Source organism: Ailuropoda melanoleuca, chromosome 14 (genome assembly GCF_002007445.2).
Source record: "Ailuropoda melanoleuca isolate Jingjing chromosome 14, ASM200744v2, whole genome shotgun sequence".
Classification (NCBI taxonomy): domain Eukaryota; kingdom Metazoa; phylum Chordata; class Mammalia; order Carnivora; family Ursidae; genus Ailuropoda; species Ailuropoda melanoleuca.
In genome coordinates, this window is record NC_048231.1 from 11797539 (window position 1) to 11812376 (window position 14838).

The following is a 14838-nucleotide window of genomic DNA, read 5'->3' on the forward strand; positions in this document are numbered from 1 at the left end:
ATGATGTATAATAAAGAAGATACTGTCAGAAGACCTGGTCTCAAGTTTCAGTTCCATCTTAGAGTTGTCTGGCTTTGAGTGGTAACCTAACATTTCCTGTGATTGCCCATTCAAAACAGGGCATGATAATAGATGTTTAAAATGTTGTTGAAAGGATTAAATGAGATGACATTTCAAAAATTACTTCTCACCTTCAGAGGCTCATGATTTTCCCAGTTAGTTGGGCATCCGACTCTTGGTTTCGGCTTAGGTCATGATCTCATGGGTCCTGCGATTGAGCCCCAACCTCAGGCTCTGCCCTCAGCAGGGAGTCTGCTTGAGATTCTCTCCCTCTGCGCCTTCCTCATGTGCTCTCACACGCACACTCTCTCAAATAAATAAACCTTAAATAAAAATTACTTCTCACCTTCAAACTTAGATTCGTGCCACCCTCATTTCCAAGCCTCCTCAACTTGTTGATTGAATGAGTGGATAAAATGATCGTAATAAAAAGCAGAATATGGTAAGTGAAAAAAGTAAAGTATAAATAAGTGAGATTGGAATATCAAGAGAGAAGAGAGGAAATAGAAATGCGAAAAGTAAATCGTCAATGAAGAAATATGCAACAAATGTATAAAGCAAAACAAGAGAAATGGACTCATAGATAAAGGGGGAAAAAACTGTTGGTTAACAGAGTGGGAGGGATTGGGGCGTGGGCAAAATAGATGAAGGGGATAAAGAGGTACAAAATTCCAGTTATAAAATAAGTAAGTCATGAGGATGTAATGTACAGCATAGGGAATATAGCCAATACTATTGTAGTAATAAACCCTAGTGAGGTGCATGTGAGCACCAAGTCAGGGAGAGGGAGACAGGAGTGAGGCCAAGAGATGGTAGGAAAGGGGCTCCATAGGCCCCCTAGGGGTCACCCTCACAGTGGTCCCTCCACTTCTCCAGTGACAGTGAAGACCTACTGGGCCCTAACCTTTTGACCCCTACCCCATCCCTGGCCAGGGTTTTGAATGCCAGTCCGAAATGGTTCTACCCTCCCTTGCCCCATCCTTACTTACTCAGGCTTCCAGCTCACTCTTCTCCCCTTCTACACTCTTCTCTGTGATAAGTAGCAGGTTAGGGTGCTGTGAGAGCCGCAGAGAGGCTGGGGGCCAGGGGAAGCAGGATGGAGATGGGGCAAAGAGAGGAGAAGAAGAGCTGCTCAAGGATCCTGTTCTTCGTGGGATCCCAAACTGTACAACCAGCTCTCCTTCTGCACCCGCTTGGATCTGAGAAAGTGTATTGTAGGCATAAGCAGCTATCCCGGAGACCTGCTGCAAGTCAGAGAAGGGGATGGGCTCACTAGCCTGCACTTGGCGGGGCTGGCTGGTGAGAGATAGCAGCCACGGCAGCTTCTTCCTATGGGTCAGGCTGCTGCTCAGCACAGCCAAGCAGGTGCTGTACTGCCGTGCTCGGTCCGTGTACTCATGCTGTTCCATGTCTTAGCAAGGCTGGAGGAGAGCAGGGCCTGCTCATCTGTGTGAGTTTGGAAGGCAGGCTGTGGTAGCTGGGGTCAGCTCCTTTGAGGGCTTTGGCAGGGGTGCTGCTAGGATCCAGCAGGAGCTTCCACTCCTCTCAGTCCTGGTCCAAGTACTTGTTCTTAATGCTGTAGCAGCACCCCATAGCTGGGCGCTCAGGCCAGGGGAGGACCGGCATCTATTGGGCTCCGTTCGGTCACATGACCTGTGGCTGCATCCAGCCGGCAGCCACCAGCCTCCCCACCCAGCCTTGCCCAGAGCCGCGCAGCTGCCCTTCTTACTCTGTTTTAGAGTCTATTTTGTGGTAAGCTAAATAAGTCAATCAGAGAAAGACGATTATCATGTGATCTCACTGATATGTGGAATTTAAGAAACAAAACAGAGGATCATAAGTGAAGGGAGGGAAAAATAAAACAAGATGAAATCAGAGAGGGAGACAAACCAAAAGAGACTCCTAATCATAGGAAACAAACTGAGGGTTACTGAAGGGGAGGGGGGGGAAGGGATGGAGTGATGGACATTAAGGAGGGCATGGGATGTCATGAGCACTGGGTGTTATATAAGACTGTTGCATCACTGACCTCTACCTCTGAAACTAATAATACATTATATGTTAATTAACTGAACTTAAATAAAAAATTAAATTTAAAAAATAAAGTCTGTTTTGTCTGATATAAGTATTGCTACCTCAGCTTTTTTATTTTCACTTTCATTTGCATAGAATATCTTTTTCCATCAGTTTCAGTCTATGTGTGTCTTTAGGTCTAAAGTGAGTCTCTTGTAGGCAGCATATAGATGGGTCTTTTTTTTTTTTTTTTGATGCAGTCACCTTATGTCTGTCTTTTGATTGGAGCATTAGACCATTTACATTTAAAGTAATTAATTGACAAGCATGTACTTGTTGCCATTTTGTTGTTTTCTATGGTTGTCTGCTCCTTTTTTATTACTCTTTTCCCTTGTGATAGATGACTTTAGTGTTATGCTTGGATTCCTTTTTCTTTATTTTTTGTATAGCTATCAGATAGGTTCTCAGTTTGTTACCACGAGGTTCATATATAAAATTCTAAGTGTATAGCAGTCCATTTTAAGCTGATGGTCGCTTAAGTTTGAACACATTCTAAAAGCACTACATTTATACTTCCACCCTCCATGTTTCATATATACACTATCATACTGAACATCTTTTCATGAATCCCTTTACTCATTTTTTATATAATTGATTTTACTTTTGTCTTTCAACCTTCATACTCGTTTTATAAGTGATCATCTACTGCCTTTATTATATGCTTGCTTTTACCAGTGAAATGTTTTTATTTCATAATTTTCTTACTTCTAGTTATGGCCTTCTCTTTTCCACTTAAAGAAGTCTCGTTAGTGTTTCTTGTAAGACCAGTTTAGTGGTGATGGACTCCTTAAACTTTTGTCTGGAAAACTCTTCATCTCTTCTTCAATTAACGATTAATTTTTCCTTTCAGTTATTGTATTCTTCAGCACTGACTGGTTCTTTTTTACATTTTCTATCTCTTTGTTGAAGTTTTCACTGAATTCATTCAGTCTTCTCTCACGTGGTGAGCATCTTTATGAACGTTACTTCGAATTCTTTATCAGGTAGATTATTTATCTCTATTACATTTAGTTCTTTTTCTGAAGTATTGTCTTGTTCTTTCATTTTGAACATATTCCTCTATCTCTCCATTTTGTCTGACTTTCTGTGTTTGTGATATCCACCCCCCTCCGCCCCACCAGGTGTGGGGTTTTGGTCATTACTGTGTCTCTGTCTCTTCTCTGTTTGGCGCCCCATCCTTTGCTGTGCAAAGCTGTTTCATCAGCCCTCAGTTCTTTCTCAGGAGGAATGACTCTGTCTGTAGATGTAGATTCTGTGTGTCTGTGGGAAGAGGTGAGTTCAGAGTCTTCCTACGCCACCATCTTCAACCCTTCCCACGTTACATTTTAGATGTACAGATTGTGTCTTCCTATTCATAGCCCCTGTACGGTGACAATGACTGTAATAATCAAACATAGTGATTATTCATGAAGTACTTATTGAATGAATAAATAAGTTAATTCCTGGAATTGGACCAGAGAACATGTGATAGGTTCAGTTTCTAACAGACCACTATGAACTATTATCCTTGACTAGACTATAAAGTCCCTTCCCAGAATACCCTATTCCTTCTAAACCAGCTCTCCCCTCATGCCTACTCCGTGATGATAGTGCAGATTTTATCATCTCTTGGTTTCTGAAACTTAATTATAGTGTCAGTCTTAAAGTGCACTTTATCATTTAACTAATGGTGGGGACAAGGTGGATTTGTTTCAGTATATTATTTGATTTAGCCTTCATAGTAACCTTCAGAGTAAGTCCAGGTAAGTCTGTTTTGTAGATGAGGGAGCTAAGTATCAAGGAAAATTTTATTTTATTTATTTTTTTGTGTGTGTTTTATTTTTTTATTATTTTTTTAATGTTTTTTTATTATGTTAGTCACCATACAGTACATCCCCGGTTTCCGATGTAAAGTTCGATGATTCATTAGTTGCATATAACACCCAGTGCACCATGCAATACGTGCCCTCCTTACTACCCATCACCAGTCTATCCCATTCCCCCACCCCCTCCCCTCTGAAGCCCTCAGTTTGTTTCCCAGAGTCCATAGTCTCTCATGCTTCATTCCCCCTTCTGATTACCCCCCCTTTCTTTATCCCTTTCTTCCCCTACCGATCTTCCTAGTTCTTATGTTCCATAGATGAGAGAAATCATATGATAATTGTCTTTCTCTGCTTGACTTATTTCACTTAGCATTATCTCCTCCAGTGCCGTCCATGTTGCAGCAAATGTTGAGAATTCGTTCTTTCTGATAGCTGAGTAATATTCCATTGTATATATGGACCACAGCTTCTTAATCCAGTCATCTGTTGAAGGGCATCTCGGCTCCTTCCATGATTTGGCTATTGTGGACAATGCAGCTATGAACATTGGGGTGCATATGGCCCTTCTCTTTACTACGTCTGTATCTTTGGGGTAAACACCCAGTAGTGCAATGGCTGGGTCATAGGGTAGTTCAATTTTTAACTTTTTAAGGGACCTCCACACTGTTTTCCAGAGTGGCTGTACCAACTTGCATTCCCACCAACAATGTAGGAGGGATCCCCTTTCTCCACATCCTCTCCAACAATTGTTGTTTCTTGCCTTGTCTATCTTTGCCATTCTAACTGGCGTAAGGTGGTATCTCAGTGTGGTTTTGATTTGAATTTCCCTGATGGCTAATGATTTTGAACATTTTTTCATGTGTCTGTTAGCCATTTGTATGTCTTCATTGGAAAAGTGTCTGTTCATATCTTCTGCCCATTTTGTGATTTATTTGTTTCTTGCTCGTGTATTGAGTTTGAGAAGTTCTTTGTAGATCTTGGATACCAGTCCTTTATCTGTGGTGTCCTTTGCAAATATATTCTCCCATTCCGTGGGCTGTCTCTTAGTTTTTTTGACTGTTTCCTTGGCTGTGCAGAAGCTCTTTATCCTGATAAAGTCCCATAAGTTCATTTTATCTTTTGTTTCTCTTGCCTTTGGAGATGTGTCATGAAAAAGGTTCCTTTGGCCGAATCACCAAGGATNTCTCCAAGGATCTGTTGAAAAGGAAAAACAAAGCTGGGGGCATCACAATGCCGAATTTCGAGCTGTACTACAAAGCTGTGATCACAAAGACAGCATGGTACTGGCACAAAAACAGACACATCGACCAATGGAACAGAATAGAGAACCCAGAAATGGACCCTCGGCTCTTTGGGCAACTAATCTTTGATAAAGCAGGAAAAAACATCCGGTGGAAAAAAGACAGTCTCTTCAATAAATGGTGCTGGGAAAATTGGACAGCTACATGCAAAAGAATGAAACTTGACCACTCTCTCACACCATACACAAAAATAAACTCCAAATGGATGAAAGACCTCGATGTGAGACAGGAATCCATCAAAATCAAGGAAAATTTTAACTTGCTTAAGAATGCATGGCTAGAAAGAGGCATTATCAGAATTTGAATTTAGGGCTTAGGTGTTGATGGTCTTTCTAATATACCTCCCTTTCCCAAAGAACCCAGAGACTGATGCAATTAGGGTTCCTGGTAGCTTGCTATAATTATTCAGACTTCATAAAGGTAAGCAAGTAGATAAGTTCCTTTCTAATATACCTCCCTTTCCCAAAGAACCCAGAGACTGATGCAATTAGGGTTCCTGGTAGCTTGCTATAGTTATTCAGACTTCATAAAGATAAGCATGTAGATAGGTTCCTTGACTACATTAAAAACCATTTTCTGAATTTCACATTCATTTTTCATAGGAAAGATGAAATTAGCAAATTAGTAGTAATAATAGTAGTAATAGTTACAGCAAAATAGTAGTAGTAGTAGTGGTTCCTGTGGTAAGTTGTGCTGTGTCAACTTAATTAAGCTGGAAACTGAGTTTCTCAAACTAAGTTTCTCTACATGGATCTAATTTAGACCTTGACCAAAGAAAAAACATGTATTTGGTTGGGAAGGCAGAAGTGAATTAGCAGTTTTTGAAGTTCTTTTTGCAGTTGTGTATGATGATGAACAGATGCAGAGGTTCCTGGTGGGTTCTAGCTTATCGTTGTTTTCCTCTGTCCCATCTGTAACTCTTCTTCCTAAAACTTGTCCAAGATGATCAAGAGTGGACCCAGGCCTAGCCCTAGAAACTTGAGTGTAGACATGCAGAGGAGGTAGGAACACAGAGGCAACAACTTCCTTTTACATTCCTACTTCAGAAGCTAGGTGTGGTGGCTTTTCGGACTGCTTGGTTGGCAATCCCTTCTTTGATTCAGCAGGACGCCCTTCTGGACCTTTTACTTTCCACTTCCTCCACAATTGTGTAAAGTCTAATTTTTAATGTGGATCACTTATCCTAAAACACTGATAGTGATTCTGCATCCCTGACTGAGTCCTGAATGATAGAGTTATTGGTATATAATAGAAGAATAGAACCTAAGGTGGGAATATGGAATTGGTTCTCCATAGCATTCATTCAACATGGTTATTTAAATTATCATCGTAGTCCCCTGGAGTCAAATATCTGATGCCATAGACATTTTAGTCAAAGCGTTTAAGGAGTGTGGGGCTGGTTAGTTTCTTTATGTGTCCTAGAGATCCTGGAGAAAGAAAATGATGAGATCAGACTTTTAAATGTTTAGCACAAGGTCCTGGTACAAATATATATGTCTATGTATCTGTGTATCTCTCTATCCACCTAGCTCTCTAAATATCTAGATATTTTTTGACAAAAAAGTGGAATTCTACAATACATCATACTTTATGACTTTTTTTTGCTTGCTTGTTTGGTTTGGTCCTGATAATAATACAACACAAAGACATTTATTTGTGCAGAAAAGTTTTTCTATAAATAGCTAAAAATGAAAAAAATAGTTAAAAATTATATGAAAATATATCAGACTCACATATTAAGGAAATAAAATTTTGATCATTGGTTTGTCAAAAGTTCAAAAAAGTCTTCTAGTTATTCCTCATTCAGTAGAACAACAGAAACCTATATCTAAAACCCACTAAGCTAATTAATAAAACCTCTGGTATTGATTAGAGTAAAAATAGCTAAAAGACTGGTAGTATTCATTTCTGGGGAACAGGCTTTTGATTCAGTCCTAGGCAGTCATCACTTAAGTTGGTACTTCTGATTCAAGCAACTAAGCATATATTCTATTGTGCTATTGTGAAATAGGTTACAGATAGCATAACAAAGTTTATAGTAGGAATAAAAGTTTGTGGCAGATAGAAAACAGAATTCAGAAGGAATAAAATGAAAAATAAAAGTTCTTCTTTCCTCCAGCTTTATCAGTTCCACTCTTTAAAGGGAACCATTGAAGAATGAGTTTGGTATCATATGATTTCTCTCATCTATGGAACATAAGAACTAGGAAGATCGGTAGGGGAAGAAAGGGATAAAGAAAGGGGGGGTAATCAGAAGGGGGAATGAAGCATGAGAGACTATGGACTCTGAGAAACAAACTGAGGGCTTCAGAGGGGAGGGGGGTGGGGGAATGGGATAGACTGGTGATGGGTAGTAAGAAGGACATGTATTGCATGGTGCACTGGGTGTTATATGCAACTAATGAATCATCGAACTTTATATCAAAAACCAGGGATGTACTGTATGGTGATTAACATAATATAATAAAAAAACTTAAAAAAATAAAAATAAAGGGAACCATTGTTAAATAATTTTTATGTAAGTGTCTAGAAATTCTCAGTACATATAAATATCTTTAAAGGTCTAGTCATGAAAACAGAAATCATGGCAATATTTCAGACAAGTGGATTTACTTCATACAGGCATTCTTTGTTTTATTGTAATTCACTTTATTGCACTTTGCAGATATAGTGCTTTTTACAAATTGAAAGTTTATGGCAACTCTATCAGCGGCATTTTTCCAACAGCATTCACTCCATGTCTCTGTGTCACATTTTGATAACGCTTGCAATATTTAAAACTTTTTCATTATTATTATATTTGTTATTGTGATCTGTAATCAGTGATCTTTGATGTTATTATTGTAATTGTTTTGGGGTGCTAAAAACTGCACCCATATAAGATGGCAAAGTCGATAGATAAATGTTGTGTGTGTTCTGATGGCTCCACTGACCAGCCATTCTGCCATTTCTTTCCTTCTCCTCAGGCCTCCCTGTTCCCTGAGACACAACAATACTGAAATTAGGCTAATTGATAACCCTACAATGGCCTCTAAGTGTTCAAGTGAAAGGAAGAGTCACATGTCTCTCACTTTAAGTCAAAAGCTAGAAATGATTAAGCTTAGTAAGGAAGGCATGGAGAAAGCTGAGATTGGCCAAAAGCTAGGCGTGTTGGGCCAAACAGCCAAGTTGTGACTGCAAAGAAAAAGTTCTTGAAGGAAATTAAAAGCGCTATTCCAGTGAACACACGAATGATAAGAAAGCGAAACAGTCTTATTGCTGATATGGAGAAAGTTTAGTGGTCTGGATAGAGGATTGACCCAGCCACAACATTTCTTTAAGCCAAAGCCTAATCCAGAGCAGAGCCCTAACCTTTCCATTCTGTGAAGGTTGAGACAGGTGAGGAAAAGTCTGAAGCTGGCGGAGGCTGGGTCATGAGGTTTAAGGAAAGAAGCCATCTCCATAACATCAAAGCTCAGGGTGCAGCCCCACGTGCTGTCAGAGAAGCTCCAGCACGTTATGCAGAAGATCCAGCTGAGATCATTCCTGAAGGTGCACTAAACAAGAGGTTTTCAATGTGGATGACTGTTCTGAAGAAAAGATTCACAGCAGCTGTACTCTCAGTTTTGAAGGGGAAACAACCACTTTATCGATTTTATTAAAAATCTAATAGAAACAGAAGAAAAGAGAAATCTACACATAAATGAGGGTAATAGTAAGCAGTAAAGGAGAATAAGACAGTTACATCAAATCTGGTACTTACAACATCCAAGCTCATTAGCTGGGGAAGCCCTGTGGAGACAACCAGGCTGGAATCCTGATTGAGCGGCCTCGGCAGAGCATCCTCCCCTCAGGGAGACTTCCAACTGACCATCCCTGTAAGGGCCACATTTATAGGGCAAATGACAGGGTCTAAAGGTAAACATTTGTTGTCTACCTGCAGCTTGGAGTGAGCTGCATTATTATGTCTTTACATATTCAAAGGAGCCTGGGCTAGGTGTGTTCACCTACCCTCCTGGATTCCATTCTGGGAGCCAGAGGATGCAAGATAAAATTTACAGCTCTAGGTATCCAGACCAGAAGGGCCAGTTCTGACCTGGAGGCCAGCTAATGTCAACTAATGGGGCTCCCAAGGTCACCTGTGCAGCAGTCAATGCCTGGCTTTAAAGCTTCAAAGCCTCTTGTTAGAAGCTAACAAAAGAGGTGATTTTAAGTTGAAGCCAGCGCTCATTGACCATTCTGAAAATCCTAGGGCCCTTAAGAATTAGGCTAAGTCTATTCTGCTGTGCTTTATCACTTTTTTTAAAAGATTTTATTTATTCATTTGAGAGACAGAGAGAGAGAGCATGAGCAGGGGAAGGGGCAGAGGGAGAGGGAGAAGCAGACTCCTGGCTGAGCAGGGAGCCGGATGCAGGGCTTGATCCCAGGACCCCAGGATCATGATCTGAGCCAAAGGCAGATGCTTAACCAACTGAGCCACCAAGGCATCCCCTGCCTGTGCTTTATAAATGAAACAAGAACGCCTGGATGGTGGCACATCTGTTTACAACATGGTTTACTGAATATTTTAAGCTTACGGTTGAGACTAACTGCTCAAAACAAGGTTCCTATCAAAATATTACAGCTCATTGATAATGTACCCAAGTGCTCTGATGGAGATGTACAATGAGATCAATGTTGGTTTCATGCCTCCTAACAGTATTCATTCTACAGGCCATGGATCAAGAAGTAATTTCAACTTTCAAGTCTTATGATTTAAGAAATNAGTCAGTGATAAACAACCTTCCAAATAATAAAACTCCAGGCCCAGACGGTTTTCCTGGGGAATTCTACCAAACATTCAAAGAAGAAATAATACCTATTCTCCTAAAGCTATTTCAAAAAATAGAAACAGAAGGAAAGCTACCAAACTCATTCTATGAGGCTAATATTACCTTGATCCCCAAACCAGGCAAAGACCCCCTCAAAAAGGAGAATTACAGACCGATTTCTCTAATGAATATGGATGCCAAAATCCTCAACAAGATCCTTGCTAATAGAATCCAACAGTACATTAAAAGGATTATCCATCATGACCAAGTGGGATTCATACCTGGGATGCAAGCATGGTTCAACACTCGCAAATCAATCAATGTGATACATCATATCAACAAGAAAAGACTCAAGAACCATATGATCCTCTCAATTGATGCAGAAAAAGCATTTGACAAAATACAGCATCCTTTCCTGATTAAAACCCTTCAGAGTGTAGGAATAGAGGGTACATTTCTCAATCTCATAAAAGCCATCTATGAAAAGCCTACTGCAAGCATTATTCTCAATGGGGAAAAGCTGGAAGCCTTTCCCTTAAGATCAGGAACACGACAAGGATGCCCACTCTCGCCACTATTATTCAACATAGTACTAGAAGTCCTTGCAACAGCAATCAGAAGACAAAAAGGGATCAAAGGTATCCAAATCGGCAAAGAAGAAGTCAAACTGTCTCTCTTTGCAGATGACATGATACTCTATATGGAAAACCCAAAGGAATCCACTCCCAAACTATTAGAAGTTATAGAACAATTCAGTAAGGTGGCAGGATACAAAATCAATGCCCAGAAATCAGTTGCATTTCTATACACGAATAACGAGACTGAAGAAAGAGAAATTAGGGAATCCATCCCATTTACAATAACACCAAAAACCATGCGTTACCTTGGAATTAACTTAACCAGAGACGTAAAGGACCTATATGCTAGAAACTATAGATCACTTTTGAAAGATATTGAGGAAGACATAAAAAGATGGAAAAATATTCCATGCTCATGGATTGGAAGAATTAACATAGTTAAAATGTCCATACTACCCAGAGCAATCTACACTTTCAATGCTATCCCGATCAAAATACCGAGGACATTTTTCAAAGAACTGGAACAAATAGTCCTTAAATTTGTATGGAACCAGAAAAGGCCCCGAATCTCCAAGGAACTGTTGAAAAGGAAAAACAAAGCTGGGGGCATCACAATGCCGGATTTCGAGCTGTACTACAAAGCTGTGATCACAAAGACAGCATGGTACTGGCACAAAAACAGACACATCGACCAATGGAACAGAATAGAGAACCCAGAAATGGACCCTCGGCTCTTTGGGCAACTAATCTTTGATAAAGCAGGAAAAAACATCCGGTGGAAAAAAGACAGTCTCTTCAATAAATGGTGCTGGGAAAATTGGACAGCTACATGCAAAAGAATGAAACTTGACCACTCTCTCACACCATACACAAAAATAAACTCCAAATGGATGAAAGACCTCAATGTGAGACAGGAATCCATCAAAATTCTAGAGGAGAACATAGGCAACAACTTCTATGACATCGGCCAGAGCAACCTTTTTCACGACACATCTCCAAAGGCAAGAGAAATAAAAGATAAAATGAACTTATGGGACTTTATCAGGATAAAGAGCTTCTGCACAGCCAAGGAAACAGTCAAAAAAACTAAGAGACAGCCCACGGAATGGGAGAATATATTTGCAAAGGACACCACAGATAAAGGACTGGTATCCAAGATCTACAAAGAACTTCTCAAACTCAATACACGAGAAACAAATAAACAAATCATAAAATGGGCAGAAGATATGAACAGACACTTTTCCAATGAAGACATACAAATGGCTAACAGACACATGAAAAAATGTTCAAAATCATTAGCCATCAGGGAAATTCAAATCAAAACCACACTGAGATACCACCTTACGCCAGTTAGAATGGCAAAGATAGACAAGGCAAGAAACAACAATTGTTGGAGAGGATGTGGAGAAAGGGGATCCCTCCTACATTGTTGGTGGGAATGCAAGTTGGTACAGCCACTCTGGAAAACAGTGTGGAGGTCCCTTAAAAAGTTAAAAATTGAACTACCCTATGACCCAGCCATTGCACTACTGGGTGTTTACCCCAAAGATACAGACGTAGTAAAGAGAAGGGCCATATGCACCCCAATGTTCATAGCTGCATTGTCCACAATAGCCAAATCATGGAAGGAGCCGAGATGCCCTTCAACAGATGACTGGATTAAGAAGCTGTGGTCCATATATACAATGGAATATTACTCAGCTATCAGAAAGAACGAATTCTCAGCATTTGCTGCAACATGGACGGCACTGGAGGAGATAATGCTAAGTGAAATAAGTCAAGCAGAGAAAGACAAGTATCATATGATTTCTCTCATCTATGGAACATAAGAACTAGGAAGATCGGTAGGGGAAGAAAGGGATAAAGAAAGGGGGGTAATCAGAAGGGGGAATGAAACATGAGAGACTATGGACTATGAGAAACAAACTGAGGGCCTCAGAGGGGAGGGGGGTGGGGGATTGGGATAGTCTGGTGATGGATAGTAAGGAGGGCAAGTATTGCATGGTGCACTGGGTGTTATATGCAACTAATGAAGCATCGAACTTTACATTGGAATCTGGGGATGTACTGTATGGTGACTAACATAATATAATAAAAAATCATTTTAAAAAAAGAAATATATTTCATATATAGTTGCCATAGATAAATACTCCTCTGATGGATCTGGGCAAAATAAATTGAAAAACTTTTGGAAAGAATTCACCATTCTAGAGCCGGGCAGGGGAGAGTCAGGCAGACTGGCGTGCTTACCCTCATGGAGACTCTATTCAACTGAGATGGAAAGAACATGAAAAAAATGAATAATCAAGATCACTTCAGAGTGACAAATGCAGTTACATCAGAAGGGCGGCTATGTGACTGTGGACTATTGGGAGGATGAGGGGTGTCAGATCCTGCTTTAGACGACGTCATCAGGGAAGGCCTTTCTGAGGCGAAGAGTTCAGGGCTTTGGACTAACCCTTGGGAAGGCCCAGGTTTTAGCTCTCCCTTTGGATGGGTCATTCTGCAGAATTGTGGAGTCGGAGAAGATGAAACATGTCTGGTGAGATGACAGGACTTTCTGAAGCACTGCATGCCCATCAAAAGCATGTGAAAAGATAAACTGCATGAGAATGGTGCAGAACATCTAGGGAGAAGGGACCATAGAAAGTTGTTTACTGGTTCCAAGATGGCAGAGGAGCAGGAGACCTAAAGTTTGTCTGGTCCCAGGAATTCAGCCAGAGACCTACCAAACCATTCTGAATACCTATGAATGCAACTGGAGAATGAAGAAAAGAGTAGCAAAAACTCTATGAACAGAAAAGCAACCACTTTCTGCAAGGAGGAGAAAAGATGGCAGTAGAGTAGGGGACCCCCTTTTCAGCTGGTCTCCTGAGTCGAGCTGGATATCTACCAGACCATCCTGAACACCCATGAAATCAGCCTGAGACGCAGGAAGATACATCTGGATCTCTACAAATGAACATCTCCAGCGCTGAGTATTGAGGTACGAAGCAGGGAGCCGTGAATCTGCGCACAGATATCAGAAGATAAACGGAAGGGGGAGGGAGCCGCTGCGCTCGGGCGCCGGGAAGCAGTAGCCACCTGCATGGGGGAGCAGGCCGGACTCTTGGACCAGCACCCGCGAGAGAGCAAACTGAGCCCCGGAATGCGCGTGACCAGACTGAAAACCGGAGCTACGGAGTGCTCACTGGAACCCGACGCATACCGGGAGCTGGGGACCATGCGCATCCAAACTGAAAACTGGAGCTCCGGAGCACAGGCGAACCACACTGAAACAGGGAGCTTGGGAGCGCATGCAGGAACCGGGGTGGCTGGCAGTGTTAGAAGCACAAAGGACAGAGCCATGCCAGCCCTGGAAGTGAGGGCTGGGATACCGGCTGTGGGGTGTACATCCCAGGACGCTGCAGGGTTCTTGGCAGCACCGATAGAAACAGAGTTAAAGTGGCCAAAACAGCTCAGTGGAGAGCGGACTGTGATCTCTCTGTTCTGAGACAGAGGCTAGGATATGGCCATTGGTGCTCTGACTCTCAGAAGAGCCACAGAAAACCACCAGGGAAAGCCACCAGAGAACAAAAGCCAGGAAATACCAGCTCACATTTTGCCCATCCCCAACCCCCCTCACAGGGGATGGAGCAACTCTACCCAAACAGGTTTGCCTGAATATCAGTGTGGCAGGCCCCTCCACCAGAAGGCAGGCTGAAAAAACAAGAAGTCCACATCCCTAAGGACCCTATAAAACAAGTGCACACTGCCTGGGTCCTGGTCAATAATTTGGGCTCCGGGCATCCCCGCAACCTCTCCTCATCAGAATGACGAGGAGGAGAAATCCCCCCCAGCAAAGACTGTGGCCTCTGCCACAGAACTGATGGATATGGATATAACCAAATTGTCAGAAATGGAATTCAGAGTAACAGTAGTCAAGATGATGTGTAGGCTTGAAAAAAACTATTAACGAAAATATTAACGATAATATAGAACCTCTAAGGGCAGAAATGAAAGCGTGTGGCAGAAATTAAAAATGTTATGAGTCAAATNAGTCTAAACTAGACGCTCTGACAGCCAGGGTAAATGAGGCAGAAGAACGAATTAGTGAATTGGAGGATGGGATGGTAGAAGAGAAAGTTAAAACAGAAACTTGGCTCCAAAAAATCAATTCTCAAGAATGTAGATTACAGGAGATTACTGACTCTATGAAACGATCCAATGTCAGAATCATCGGCATCCCTGAGGG

The 14838-nt window shown here is 41.3% G+C and overlaps 1 pseudogene; it reads right to left on the reverse strand.

Annotated features, from left to right (window-relative positions):
• Positions 1–1049: 1049 nt before the first annotated feature.
• Positions 1050–1653, reverse strand: LOC100473616 (annotated as a pseudogene).
• Between the last annotated feature and the right edge of the window lie 13185 nt (positions 1654–14838).